Genomic DNA, 16,187 nt, shown 5'->3' with positions numbered 1-16,187 from the left:
GGATAACACTCATTTCACAGGGTTCTTGGTGAGGGTCAAGTGAGAATTTTAAATGAAAGTTTTTTTTTTTTTCTTTTTTTGCTATGTTCTTGCTTTTTTTTGCTAAGTTCTTGCTATGTTGCCCAGGCTGGTCTCAAATTCCTGGGCTCCAGCAATCCTCCTGATTCAGCCTCCCAAGCAGCTGGAATTACAGGCATGTGCTACCATACCCAGCTTTATGTAGAAGTCACTACAAACTGTAAAGTGCTGTTTAAATGAGGGGTGTTTCTAAAATTAATATAAACCCCACTCTAGCAAGCACAATCATCAGTGGTATAAGTTTAAAATAAGATTTAAAAAATATGGTTATGGTCACTCACTCCTGCAATCCCAGCATTTTGGTGAGACAGAGGCAGGTGGATCACCTGAGGTTAGGAGTTCGAGACCAGCCTGGCCAACATGGCGAAACCCTGTCTCTACTAAAAATATAAAAACTAGCTGGGCATGGTAGCACATGCCTATAATTCCAGGTATTTGGGAGACTGAGGCAGGAAAATCACTCCAAACTTGGAGGTGGAGGTTGCAGTGATCCAAGATCATGCCACTGCACTCCAGCCTGGACAAGAGTGAGACTGTCTCAAAAAAAAAAAAAAAAAAAAAAAAACGGCTGGGCATAGTGGCTCATGCCTGTAATCCCAGCACTTTGAGAAGCCAAGGTGGGATAACCTGAGGTCAGCAGTTTGAGACCAGCCTGGCCAACAGGGCAAAACCCCGTCTCTACTAAGAGTGCAAAAATTAGCCGGGCATAGTGGAACGTGCCTGTAGTCCCAGCTACTCCAGAGGCAGGAGAATCACTTAAACCCAGCAGGCAGAGGTTGCAGTGAGCTGAGATCACACCACTGCACTCCAGCCTGGGTGACAGAGCAAGATCCTGTCTCCAAAAAAAAAAGAGATTTAAAAATAAACTGCATTCGGTCATTAACCGTTAAAGTCCCTACTGTACATCAGGCTTTGAAAACAAAGACCTGTCAACACAGGACACAGTCCCACCAGCAAAATGGTGTTTGTTTTTAGGACACAGAAAGGCCTAGATACAGCTAATGGACCTGGGGTAGCAGTGACTGATATGTACATTCATTCACTCAAAGCCTTTCTGAATCTTCTAAGCCAAAGGAACCTCACAAAATTTCTCCACTGCTTTTCTTTTCTCCAAGCCTTTGAACCCACACCAGCACTTTATTGTTACTCCACGTTTCCTCTGACAGGAAATAAGGAACTGTCTGGAACTGAAATAGTCAACAACTCAGAAACACAACAGTACATGTTGTAAAGTTGAAATCCTACAATCCGGAGAAATAAGAACATCCAAAACATCCTAAACACAGTCAGAAATGTTTGATGATAGAAGGACATTTCAGCTTTATGGCCTTTCTATACCCTAAAAACAAAATGTGTTTTTTTGGTCACTGCCTAACCCACAGGAAATCTGCACTTGTAATTTCTCAAGCTGCCCTTGTGATCAGGTCACCTTCGTACATTGAAAACAGAAGCAAACCTGCCTGTCAGTGCTCAGATCTAATTTCTTTTTCTTTTTGCTTTTCCAAGCTACAAGTGACCACGGACAGGGGCGTCTCATGCAGCCGGCATCTTCCCCACAAGTCAGCATCCTGATCTACTATTCCCAGATTGCAGAACAAGAGACATCAAGCCAACACTCAGCTTCCGGGAGGTCTGAGGCAGGAGCCAGGCACATTCTCTCAAAAGACCTGATAATAAATATTTTAGGCTTTCCACTACAAGAAGCAAAACCAAGGAGATCATATAGATACTTATATAACCATTTAAAATGCAAAAACAATTCTTAGCTATTAGGCAGAGGAGAAAAACAACAACAAACAGGCAGCTGGGTGTATGTAGCTTGCAAACCAGTAGACTCAATTTACGCAAAAGTTAGTAACAGGAGACTGATGTGCAAGGGCCATGGGTCCTTACCTGCAAGGGGCTCACACGCATGCTGGTACAGGCAAACACACATCTCAACTCCTGCTTTCTTTTGCCTCATTTTTCACTTCTATCCTCAACAAACTTTTTAGGTCTGTCCTTAGCATCCAGTACACTATTTGAGGATAAACTTGTTTTAAGTGTTTTAATTTGGTTATTTATTTGCGTATATTTGTTTAATTCATAAGAGATAAGATCTTAGTGAGTACATAATCCAAAAGTTAGGTCAACTCAAAGTGAACTATGCTTGGTAGCAACTTCTCTGGTTATATTTTTACCGAAACCAAAATCTGAGCTTGTTCACAGTTTTCAATGACATACTGCAGGGGAAGCTGACTTAAGGTCAAAATCTTGCATCAGATAATCTTCAAAGAAAAGAATTAGCTTTATTTGTCAGTTTTTTCAACACATGCATTGAGCAAGACACTGTGGAAGAATTGTGTTGGATACAGATAAGTAAAAACTTTGGTTCCTAATCTCAATTGTGACTTGGAGCTTACTGCTAGGATGCTCCAGGTAACAACTGAGATTAGGAACCAAGTACCCTCAGAAAAAGACACTGAGGTAGGTGTCACCCACAACTCAAGGCAAACTGCTAGAGGAGAAGTTTTTTAAAGAGAGGGGATAGGCAATGGAAGTTTCCCTTGCCCACCATGAAGTCCAATTTAGAATCTGGTCAGAACCATATATCCACCATTTGTCACAACTGAGTTAGAATCAAGAATCAACTTTCTTTTATTTCTTCTTCTTTTCTTTTTTTTAAGGTGGAGTCTCCACTGTGGTGCCCAAGCTGGACAGCAATGGCTACCCACGAGAGCAGTCAGAACTCCCCGTAGCCCCCAACTCCTGGGCTCAAGCAATCCTCTTGCCTGCCTCCGTTTCTGAGTAGTTGAGACTATAGGTGTATGCCACCATACGCAGCAAGAATCTGAGAGAATCTAAAAATGTTATTAACATTTTAAATAGTAACAGAACCTTAGACTGACCACAGAAACTCAACTAACTTATCAATTCTGGGTCCTGGGAGAAGACAGTGACAAAGAGAAATAAGTACTCTTCCTAGGGTTCCATGGAGAAACAGGAGAGAAGGAAAGTATGTGGAGACTTCCTAGGTCCTTCTACCGCTTGCCCTGGTTGCTCTGGTTTCAGTGCCCTCCTCCTCCACCCTGTCCCAAGGCGAACATCTCTGCACTATCTGCTCCACCATCACCAGAATGTTCTGGCTCCAAAATTCCCTATCTTCATCCCCAAACAAAATTATCTCTTTAGCAATGCGTATGGTCTCAGCTAGATAGTAGAAGAAAGCTGACTGGTCTACTCCACACTGAAGTGTGACTATTTGATAGCCTAAAACCTCTTGGAGGTATTTGTAGGAGATGTACTTTGACTCTAAGGACACTTGCAGTGGAATTCCAAACCTCAAAAGGCAAGTTGTTCTTTCTAATTCTATAATCCAGGTGCTTGAAACCATAAGCTTTTCCTGACATTAATAATAGTTTTTGAGGGAAGGGGTTGATGGGACAACACAGTCACTTCTAACTAGAGACTATGGACTTGAAGAAAGAACACTTTCACATGATAAAACATATTCTATAATAAAGCTGTATATATAATCTATTAATACTTCCCTGTGAGGCTGTGTCTTAGAAGTAACTTAGAGTCTTTGGGGTCTCATAGAGTAATGAACACACAGAAGTCTCTGATGAATGAAGACATGTCGTGACAACATGGATAAGTTACTGTTACTCAAGATTCCCTGGGGGTACAAATATTTCCATGCACTTTCAGCGATGATGTTTAAACTCCTAATAACCAACACAGGGCCTTGAGCTTCTTATTTTATTGCCACCGTGATTCTAAAAAGCAGAGACTGGTGGCGTTGACAGAATCTACAGATTTCAAATTAGTCAAATGGACCTTGGCTCAAATCCCCTCCCTGTCACACAAGCGGTGCGACACTGGGCAAGACACTTAAAGTTTCTCAGTCTCCGTTTTCCCACCTATAAAATGGGGTTATCGCTTACCCCTAGTCGACTGGGAGAAGTCAGTGAAACCTACCTCAAGGGCCTAACTGTATATCAGCCCTTTGAACTCCTTCCCCAGCTTTGCTAGAGAAAAGCTAACCAAACATGGTCTTACAGCAAAACAAATCACACCTTGCTTTGACTCATGGGCTCCCCTATAGTTAGGCATTTCACAGATCAGGGGTTCCACTTCACACATGGGAACTGAACGGGAGTGAGTCAGCCCCCAACACACCCCATCATATTTGTAGAACTCAAGAACACATTCTCAGAGCAGTTCTATAGGCTCCATTAATGCATATTTTGGACTTGCCGGTACAATAACACAAAGCCACAGGTTCAAAAGATCTCCACATTTCCTACAAAGTGCTTTTTTCAGGAGGCAAGGAATACTCTAAGAAAGGGGAGAGAATAATACACACCCAGTGTGATAAGCACATGCTTATCACATTCTAGTCCTTTGAGACTCAGCTTCTCCCTTCTCTTCCTTTAACCTTCCCGTATTTACTAAGCAACTCTACACCATGCCTACCTGGGAATGCAAAGAACCAGCCCTGCCCTCGAGAGCTCACAATCAACACTCCCTAATGTTAAAACTGATCACCCATCCAACAAGAGGTGGAATCCAGGCCAGTGGGTTTAGACCCACTGTGAAAACACATTGATCTTGTGAAAAGATAAACACATGCACTGAAGGCTGTATCTAACTGAGGACATTTTTTACAGTTCACTGTTTCCAAGCATTTCCTTTGATTATGCTCATCTCAATCAAAAAGCTTATGTTGCTGAATGATAATGGACTATCCATGTAGCAGACTACACTAACATAGCCAGTATATTTCAAATTGGAACAGATGAAAGAGACAGAGAAACAGAAATGACAGCATCCCAGTTTCCACGACACTTAAATATAAAGCCAACCGAGTAAGTCTGGTAACTGTCTAGAGTGGTATGCTACAGCTCTTTTTCTAGGACATGTTCATTGCTGTGATATAATCCAATCAGCTCAACATTTATATTTAATCATCCAATCACACTCAAAGACAATTCAGAACAACAATGCAATTTTTACTTGGAGCTTACTACTAAGCCAAATGAGATGTTTTTCCCCCACATAGACATGTGTACGTTCCTCCTGTTCTATTAATAGGCAAGAGATATTCTTTCAGGCTGTGCATGCTGACTGCAAATATTCTCTCTCTGTGGTAATAAAAAGGAGCAAAAATATTGCCAACTTATGTTTCCTGGAAAAGTAAATCACAAACATGATACTTAGAGGTTTGGCAATGCCTGAACTGATTTTATTTTTAGCCCAGTCCTGTTTCCCCACATTTTTCAGCAGAAACGCCCACAGACAAATTTATCTTTAAAAAGCAGGTGACTAACCAATTCCTAATTGTGGGGAGGTTCCAGGGACTAAAGAGGAAACTGATGGAATGTCAGCTGCCTCTCTTAACTTTCCCTAACTTTTGTGGAATATTAGTTCACTTGACAATTTATTTCTAAAGAATATTGTCAAATAAAAATAAAGGCTATACTTTATAAAAATACACAAAGCAACACCACAGGTCCCGTCCTCCAGCTGTAACACTACTAGCTGAAAAATTTATAGATATTTGGGTTAGAAATACGTATATTGATTTAAAACCAAGCATTTTTGTCAAAAGGAGTGAACTAGGTCAATGCCCATAAGAAGCTCCCCTCCGGCTCTATTTTCCAGTCTCCAAACAGTGAAACCCTTTGTTCATTGTATATCAGCCACTGTAAACTGTTTAGACATCCATTGTTAGCCCTGGCCGACTAAAAGTCTGGAGAAAAAGAGATAAAACCGAATTCTGTCAATATATTTCTAGCACATTCATTTACTAAGCAAGCTTTAAAAACAGCCAGCTCACTTGAACTGCTAAACCAGTGGCTGAAATAGTCACTGGTTATACTTATCTTTGCACTTAGAATATTTGCTTTCCTTATCACTTGAAATTTCTCTGCAAGGAGCCTTCACAAGTAGTACTACAGAAGTAAGCCTAAATGTTATGTTAATCAATACATCTTGACCACTCCGTTTCTAGCAAGTCACCTTAGGACAGTAATAGTAGAGTCCTTGGAAAGTAAAATAGGTCTGGGTTATAAACAAAATTATTTGACGGAGGAAAATATTCACATTCTAAAGTTAAGAAAAACTCAGTTCTTTCCATGTGTGACATCGTTACAGATGTTGCCAACACTGAATCAAGACTTTTCAATGTCTTAAAAGCACTACATTATAGCTTATGTTACATAAAATAAGCTCGTAACAGGACAGACACTTCTGCCTGTTTTAGTAGACTACAGTGTTCCCTCCGCAAGACATCTGAGGTACAAAATATGATAAAAATCTAATCTCTTTCCATCTCATTTATCAAAAGACAAAGGAAGTTAAAGGCAGAAAAAAATGTAACCCCATCTATAAGCAAGATTTACATATTACCTTTTACTTTATTAATAATAAATAGGAATGACTTCAAAAAGAAAACACTGATTATATTCCATAAAATCATGCATCAAAGCAGCAGCTCTTAGATTAAGTCACCTTTCAGTTCTACATTAACTTATAGGTTTGAAAGCTCATTTTTCAAGCTTACTCCCATGGAAAAGTACCTAGAAGCACAGAGCAATAAATGCAGAATCTAAGGCCCTTCCAGAAAAACCATGCCTCATGTGGCAGGGAGCTCTTCCCAGTGGCATCCACATGACTATACAGTGAAAAGACTGACTGTGAGCACGCGTTACAGAAATCAGTCCGTGGGACCAGGTATGGTGACTCACGCCTATAATCCCAGCACTTCGGGATGCTGAGGTAGGAGGATCGCTTGAGCCTAGGAGTTCAAGACCAGCCTGAGCAACACAGACCTCATCTCTACAAAACATTTAAAAATTATCAGGTGTGGCAGCATGTGCTCGTGGTCCCAACTAATCAGGAGGCTGAGGTGGGAGGATCACTTGAGCCAGAGAAATCGAGGCTGCAAAGAGCCATAATGGCACCACTGCACTCCACCCTGGGTGACAGAGCAAGTCCCTATGTCAGGGGGCGGGGGGGAAGGAAAAAGAGAAAAAGTCTGAGCTGCAGCAGCAGTTCTTAAGGAATAATGATGAAAATAATAAGTTATAACCACCGCCATTTACTGATCACCTGAAAGCAACCCCAGGTGGTATCTATGCCATTTCTTCTTTGCTGGCACTGAGTTTCTGTTTCTACCATAACCCCCCCCCAAACTCCGTTGCCAACAGGGTTCTGCCAGCAAGGTACATGTGTTTAAGATCTGGAAGGGTGAAGGAAAGCAGAAGCCGTTTGTTTTTCTTCTTCCTACAGTCAGCAGCAGTAGCAGGCAAAAGCTGGATTCCTCAGACATGAGCTTTGCAGCATGCCCAGGTTCCCTGCCCTTTCATGAGCCTCAGGCTGGAGAGGGTGAGAAGGTGAAAGGTCTTGCCTCTGGGTTGCAGCAGCTTTCTAAGTTTCTTTGGGGCAAATGAGAAAGCCAGCAGTGGGCTTCCATTTCCTCTCACCTTTTCTTTGTTCTGAAGGCAACTAATACTCCGTATTGAATCCCCTTCTCCTTGAAATAGCTAGAATGACATGTTTTCTTGACTGAACCATGACTGATAGGGTATGCCCATTTTACAGTTGAGAAAACAGAACATGAGAAAAAGGTAAATTCCTCAAGGTCAAGCAAGCAAGTGGCAGGACAAAAAAATCACACCCAGGTCTATCTGACTTCAGAGGTAAAGAATCAAAATTAAACATCTGTAACCCTTTGGGTGTGGTGGCTCATGCTTGTAATCCCAGCATTTTGGGAGGCCAAGGCAGGCAAACTGCTTGAACTCAGCAGTTCAAGAGAAACCTGTCTCTACTAAAAATACAAAAATTAGCGAGGTGTGATGGCACATGCCTGTAATCCCAGCTACTCCGGAGGCTGAGGCAGGAGATTACTTAAACCTGGAAGGCAGAGGTTGCAGTGAGCCGAGATCACACCACCAACACTCCAGCCTGGGCAACAGACTGAGACTCTGCCTCAAAAAAATTTTTTTTCAATTTAAATTAAAAAAAATTTTTTTCTAATTCCTAACCTATGGTGCTAGGAATTCACACAAGAAAAATAGGGGCACATGTCCACAAAGCAATGCACAGGTGCTTTTCATGGCAGCTTTATTCATAATAGCAAAAACACTGAAAATAACCCAAATACCTATCAACAGAAGAGATAAGCCAATTGTGGCAAATACACATAAATGGAATACAACTCAGCAGCAAAAAAGAACTACTGAATCTCACGCAACAAACGGGTGAATTTCACAGAGATTAGGTTGAGTGAGAGATGACAGACACAAAAAGTTGAATTTATTTATATGGGTCCTCTCTTAAGTTCAAGCAAAAGTATTCCACGGTAAGAAACATCACAAGAGAAGTTCCGTTGTGGTAATCATTGAAAAAGTAACAAGAGAGAACTTTCTATAGTGATGGAATATTCTAGTTTTTCATCTAGGTGATAATCACACAGATGAATATATTCATGTAAAACTTCGTCCACCTCTGGAACTAGAGAGTGATGATGGTGTTTACAAAACACCGTGAGTGTATTAAATGCCATTGAATTTTATACTTTAAAATGGTTAAAATAATAGACTTAATGTTATATGTACTTTAACACAATAAAATTCATCAAGCTCTCTACTTAAGATTTGTGTATTTTATTATACATATTATACTTCAATGAAATTGATAACACAGAAAAATCTTCATTATCAACAAGCAGGCTTGTAACAGAGGATATGCTACTGCTTCTACAGGAAAATTTTCTCCATGGAAACATACCAGGCAAATTTTTTTAGCCCTAAGTCTGGCAAATCTTTTCTGCCTCTTCCTGATCCTTCACTCTCCAAAGTCATCTGCCAAACCGTGCCCTTAAACAATATTAAGTAGACTAAATATTTCTCCCAGACCTTCGATTAAAATTGAATTGAGGCTCAAAAAGAACTTGGAGCCTCTTCCTTTCAATGTGCTGCCACTTGTCCACGTTTTTAGGCTTCAACAATAACACCAGAATGCAAAGCACAAATGTTTCCCGTTACATTTCTGGAAAATTTCAGTGAGTGTCTAAGATGCCACAATCTCTCTACCCTCTTAAAACTCACCCAGACACTAAACAGACCAGCCCAAGGAAGGCAAAGTGCTCTGCCTGAGGTTACGTTGAAAAACTCCAACATGCCTAAAGTTACGCTGAAACTCAGATGACAGCAGTGATTTTACACCAGTGAACAATGCGATTTTGCAATAGTGACCAGTAGGCTCATCTTCAACACTTTTGTGAAGAGCAAATCAGAAAGAGCTCCCAGCTGCAGGCCTGCTTCTTCTTCCAAGTGCATGCCACAGGCAATGTGGCCCTGGGGAGACGTCCATGGTGAAAAGAGGGGTATGTTGGAAGCTCCAGTATGCTGCTTTTACTGGGAAGAGTGGAGAGGAAGAGGAAAAGGAAGAAGGATTCTCAAGGAGCTCTGCAAGATTGTTGCAGTTGCTGGCTTCGGCTGCAGAGTAAGGAAGAGAATCCGGCACACACTATGTGGTACATAATTTAAGCTGCAACTGAATAATAGATCTTTCGATCACTTCGTGAGCAAAACAACTAGCAGCCACTCTTGGGCTCCCAGTTTGTCTTTTTAAAAAATGCTTTTCAGAGAGAACTTATTGGATCTCTTTTTAACAGAAAAAAAAAGAAGAATTGAAGAAAACAAACACAAACGTAGCTTAAGGAGCACAGAAACATTTTAAGATGATAAGAACCAATAGAAATCATTTAAAATGTTCTCTGGGCTTTATACACAAACAGAACCCTCAGAATCTTAGGCACAAAAGACTTGAAGATGATCAACTTAACGACTCATTTTCTGATAAAGAAATTGAGAACTAGAGTTACAAGACAGCAAAAGTCACTCAGCTAATCAATGGTACAGCTGATGCTGCTTCCATGCCATGACAAAAATGGTCTGGATGAAATTCTGTAATTTTTTTGAATAAAATTTTCTTAATGAAATTCACAGTTCTTACAAATGATCATCCACTCACTATGTAAATGTCAGGAATCCACTGTCCTAATTTCTCCATTAGTCTCTTACTCCTATCCAACAAGACTTCCCCAAACCAAGTCAGTCCACCATTTAGTGGATATGGTTGGTGCTCTGTCAGCTCCTGGGGCTATCACGATGACTCAGACCAAGGAGGGGCTCAGGGCTGATGGGAAGTGATAAGGGCTAGAATAAATACTAGCATGTGTATCCTCACCAATCATAGGCAAGAACGCAATTGATTCAGCCAGACTGCATAAGGGTAAGGGAGGAACCAGGCTGCTAAAACTGAGCTCACCAGGAAGTTCCTTCCAAATGATTCATTCTTTTCAAAAACAGAAATGTTTAGTTTTGCTAATTAATTCCCTCAAATAATTTCATCGGCTTTGCCAGATACACTTAGGAACCATCTTCCAAGGACTGAAAGCGGAATGGTTGTCTCTCTTGAAGCCTACATTACTTACGAGCCTGTCCCCATTGCAGAGCTCCACCCAGGTCTCAGGTGTGTCCCCCTCTATAAGGCATCAAAGAAGAAACACAACCTAGAACTCAGAACACTTCCTTTAATACTCTGATAGAAAATGACTCTCAACAAATGGAAACAAACAGCTCCAAGGGGAACATTACTTCCCCCTCAGAAGAACCTAGAAAATACTCGAAGCTACACATCCTGGAAGTGTTCATTAATTCCTATGGATGACTAGAAAGTACTGTTCTCTCTGTTTACCTTCAACTCAAGTGACAAAATCCAAAGTACCAACAATGTTCTCACATATCTCCATCAAAGCTGCTAATACGATGGCAAAGGCATAAATGGATTTTAGTCACGATCTATTCATTACAGTCATAACTGTTACCTACCAGTAAGAATAACTATTCTAATAACTCTCTCCCACAATGGGTGACAAACATTCCCTCCAAATGCCTGACTTGTCACTACCTCATATATTTAGTCCCATGGTTATATTGGGTGTCTATAACATGAGGCATACTATAATTAAAGTTTCCAAAGATGATACCTTGTTTTCTCTGTGAACATAATACATATATTTAATGTGGCTGATTAAAACCTACAATAGAAATAATAATTATCACACAAATTAATTCTGCAGTCCATGTTCACATACACATAGAGGTAAAATGTAGTAAACATGTATATTCAAGGATGTGACATAAGATATTTGCCATGATTCATGGTATGATTTGAAATCTTTTGGTCAGCCTAACTTCCTAAAACACAAATATTTGATTCATGGAAGATCCATCAAGAAATTCACTTTCACCACCACTGCTGTTTCTGCATCCCCATATAGTAACTGGAGGAACAGAAATAAAATAGAAACCATAACCACTGATACTCTAAGTTGGCTAAAAGTTAAACATTCATTATTACAAATTGTATCTGACTATGGTCTGCAATATACAATGGTGTGTAAATGGTTAAGGAAAGCTACATTACGTTTTTCAGGTTAAAAAACCTGATTTAACTTTAACCAACTGGCAGAGGCACTAAACAAATATCTGTGCTGATTTTAAATGACTAAAGTACAAGTTACTAATTGAAAGCTTGGGATTTCTCATAAATGCTGTGAACACACATATCACTAGAGATTCTGGTGACTGAAACAGTATTTTCTCTTCTCCTTGTTTTATTCACCTGCCATGACCATGCATGCTCTAGGTCAAAGCAGGGCTACTTTTCTACCTCAAGGCTGCCAGTTCCTACAAAAATGTGAAAGCCTATTTTACAGAACAATATGAGCTTTATATATATATATAGAGAGAGAGAGAGAGAGAGAGATCTAAAAAAAAAAAAAACCACCACCTTATCCAGTTAGCATTTTTTGGAAAGACTTTGATAAATGTATTAAGGTGAGGCTGTTTTGCTGTCCACATTTGTTGGCAATGAATCCTGAGTAAGAGTCACTTGATAATAGAGTTACATCCCTCATCAATGCCAAAATATTTCCTCCCCATCACTCTATCATATCAAAAATGTCACACTGACAGACCTTTAAAAACTGCAGAATGGCTTGTGGAAGCAGAGAAAGGAATGAGAATTGGGCCAGACATTAAAACAGCTTCACAAGTATACTGTCTGCCACCACATCTAAGAGATCTGGGTGGATAAGAGGAAGATGCACACGCTTAAGATAGAAAGTCCATCGACTTGCCTGGCTATTCTAGGCCATTCTGTGTTGACTTTCTTGAAGGTATGGCCGAGGTATGCCTCTCTGTAAGTAAGGGACACACTCTTATCAAGGGCTGTGCACACCTCAGATGTCAAGGGCTTTTTTTTTTTACCATTTTTGCCTTAGCTTCATATTACTCATTCCCAGAATTGATAACTTTTCTTAAGGCAAACTCACTGCTTTATTTAATGTTTATTTTTGTCTCATTCTAAGCAATCTAACCATGAAATAAATGAATGTGGTAGCTGGCTTTATGTGTTTTATTCCTAACATATAATATTCATGCATCATAAATGAAAAATAGAATATGTATCTCCCTGTACCACCTGTAGGTCTGTCTGTATACCAGATTTTGGAAAGTAGTGTTCTGGGGATAGCATAAAAGGTAGAGAAAATGCTTAATTAAATGATTAGGTATTTGGGGGGTATGATAGTTCTTAGTCTGTCTCTTCTGAGAGCTCACAGTTTACCCAGAATGATGAAGCTTTAGTTGTTTAATGGCCAGCTGGATGATGGAGACACTAATCCCTTTAAAAAACAGAATGGAGCTGTCACTGTTACGGGTAGCCATTGCCCCAGTTTGTGCAGGCCTTCTGGGGCTCTAGCTGTCAGTCACCAAGTTCTAAGAAGTGCTTTTCCTAATCAAATGGAAAAAGTGGGAGCAGACACTCTCCAACTTGGAACTCTGCCTCTCATAGGACAATTTATGCAGCATACTAGCTCAATCAACTGCTTTCCTAGGTACCGTCCAAAATTAAAACTAGTGGCCGGGCACGGTGGCTCACTTCTAATAATCCCAACTACTTGGTAGACTGAGGCAGAAGAATCACTTGAACCCGGGAGGCAGAGGTTGCAGTGAGCCAAGATCATGCCACCACACTCCAGCCTGTGAAACAGCAAGACTCCATCTCAAAAAAAAAAAAAAAAAAAAGAAAGAAAATTAAAACTAGCTATTGCAATACTGCATATTGGAGTTCCATGCCTAAATTTTTTCCCACTGCTATTACATAGTCTTTTCAAAAAGTTTAATAATAAGTAATACCACCTTAGACCCTCCCAAATTTACTTTCTATATGGGCATCTACTAAAAATGCTGATGGCAAAAATAACCCATTAAATGTAGGTGAGGGTAAAATAGGCCCTAAATAGTTTTTTAAACCTTAACAAAGTTTATATAACCGTTGATGTGTTTAACCCACTAAATGGGTATTAAATCTAACCTCTGAGTCTGTGTTTCTGACCCTGACCCTTGGATTTAGGATCAAGACACAAACTCAGTAAAACGCCTGAGAAAATTGTTCTGCTTCCCTCCACTCCCATCTGGGGCAACCTTACCCTCAGATACTACCACATCCCAAATCATGTTCTCTTGAAAATCAAGGCTGGTTGGTCCAAGGCCACTCTAGTCAGCAACTGTTGGACCCCTGATTACTGCTTAGAGTCAAATCAATGAGGCGTGTTATTGGGAATCAGCTCTCAACCTAGATAAATTCATCTGCAGCTACAACTGGTTAATGGGATTCGTTCTAGATATTAGGCAAGGAATTCCCTGGTGGCTCATATTCTTGGTAGAGCATATTGAAAGTTTCAGCAGTGGCTGGGCACGGTGGCTCACGCCTGTAATCCTAGCACTTTGGGAGGCCAAAGTGGGTGGATCATCTGAGGTCAGGAGTTCAAGACCAGCCTGGCCATCAGGGTGAAACCCCATCTTTAAATAAATAAATAAGAAAGTTTCGCCGGGCGCGGTGGCTCAAGCCTGTAATCCCAGCACTTTGGGAGGCCGAGGCGGGTGGATCACGAGGCCAAGAGATCGAGACCATCCTGGTCAACATGGTGAAACCCCGTCTCTACTAAAACTACAAAAAGTTAGCTGGGCATGGTGGCACGTGCCTGTAATCCCAGCTACTCAGGAGGCTGAGGCAGGAGAATTGCCTGAACCCAGGAGGCGGAGGTTGCGGTGAGCCGAGATCGTGCCATTGCACTCCAGCCTGGGTAACAAGAGCGAAACTCCGTCTCAAAAAAAAAAAAAAAAAAAGAAAGTTTCAGCAGTGACTGAGAACCCTTCTACCTCTTCACCCCGCCCCCACCACACCCACACCTCATGCCACGCCCCAACCAAATCTGCATGACTTTTTAAATTACTATTTATATTACTAAACACATTATTGTAAACAGGACTAAAGTGGCCCCACCTAGTTTCAAGAACTATGTCTCCTAAAAGGATAACCTTCTTACGGAGAGAAAAAAACCTTGCTAACTTCAAAATCTCTCTTGCCTTCAGTAGCATGCAGAAAGTTCTCACAGTTGTCCTGAAGAGAAAGGGTTGGCTGTGAACTTTTGTCAATGTACAAAGAACTAGATCGAAAGTTAAATGTCGGCAGAAGTCATTGCAAATGCAATTCCCCTGGGGGTGATATAAAAATTCATTGGTCTTAAGCCTATGAATGTCTCAAAAATAGTTATGGGGTGGCGTGTTTACTGGGAAACTGGTTCACTTCTTTTACAGGGAAAGTCAAGTTATTAATACATTAGGGATTTCTATGGCTTTCCCCCCACCCCAAAGTTTTGCTGTGGCATTCAAGGCCTTTCAGTTTTTTCCTGGACACGTACCTGGCACCTCCTACTTGTACCTCTAGATCTCATCTCCCTTATCAACCCAGGACCCAGCACTTAAAGAGTTTTCAGTCCTTTTTTTCGTTCATATTACTAACTACCATTTTCTTGGCATCCGCTACATGCCTTGTGGTCTATGTCATTTCACTCAGACCTCGCTCAGCCCCGTGAGGTGGGTGCGTTATTGGCCCCATTTTCTACAGTGGTTTGCACGGTGAACCACTGTAGAAAGTGCCCTTCATTCCCAGCAAGAGTCCCTGAAGGGAGTGCATATAGGACCAATCCCACTCTGCTGAATTTCCCTATTGCAGAGTGTGCATCGGTATCGGTATCGCACATTCTCCTCCCTCAGCCTCAGGAATCCCGACAGAGATAGCAGAGTACAGTCTAACAGTTTCAGGTCCACTAGACTCTTAAATGCAGAAACTGCGTCTTGTTCATCTTTGTATCCCCTCACAGTGACTGGCACGGGTAGGGCTCATTCAGTATTATAATAGCTGGACGGTACTGAAAAAGTTACACCAGCATTTCGAGGGGGGGAAGTTCCCCTTCATCAATCTGCAGAAGTAGCTCTGAAAAACCACAAGAAACACCTCAAAAGTCACCGTTGCCTTAGTAAAGCACCCCCACTTCTGCCATCTCCCCACAGTGAGGAAGCTCCAGCACCCTGTCCATATTTCCAAATGGCACTCATCGGATTCTTAATTGCTTCAGGCTTTCCCAGTGGGACTGTGTAGCAGAGGCACGCTCTTGCCCATCTCCGTAATCCCCACATTGAAGTGGAATTGTTCATGAAAACTTACTGAATAATCCAATTTCATTCTCTCAATCAGGATATAATGTGGTACTTTGCTACAAATACCTTTACCACTACGAATTTCACACCTCAAGATATCTCCCGCCCAGGTATGCTCTCTCAAAAAATTACATCTCTCTCTGAATTATGCTGACAAACGTGGACCTGTTTTCTCAGGAGGACCGTCAGCACACCCAGCACGGACCACCTGGGGAGCTGAAGCAAACGGCCTGCCTCCTCCCCTCTGGGATTGCCTGGGCTGAGCGGGAGTGAGCAGAGTGAGGCAGTTTCTATCATGGGATGACTCTCCGCTGGGAACTTCAGAGAAACCACAACCATCATTACTCAGGCCAGACAGCTGCCAGAAAAGCAGCCCAGCCTAAGGAATGAAGCTGAAATAGAGGTGGGAGGCTGTATTCCATTACTAAGCCTGGGAGCACTCACTCCCAAGTTTGTCCACATTTCAAGAATGTTAAAACCCTGTGG

The 16,187-nt window shown here is 41.3% G+C and overlaps 1 protein-coding gene across 5 annotated transcripts in view; it reads right to left on the bottom strand.

Annotated features, from left to right (window-relative positions):
• TJP2 (tight junction protein 2) overlaps positions 1–16,187 on the bottom strand; it is a 137,374-nt gene that overhangs the window by 64,871 nt on the left and 56,316 nt on the right. The window lies entirely within an intron of this gene.

This window comes from Sapajus apella, unplaced genomic scaffold (assembly GCF_009761245.1).
Source record: "Sapajus apella isolate SASKATOON/1434 unplaced genomic scaffold, GSC_monkey_1.0 scaffold24, whole genome shotgun sequence".
Classification (NCBI taxonomy): Eukaryota; Metazoa; Chordata; class Mammalia; order Primates; family Cebidae; genus Sapajus; species Sapajus apella.
This window is presented reverse-complemented; position numbering and strand designations above follow the sequence as displayed.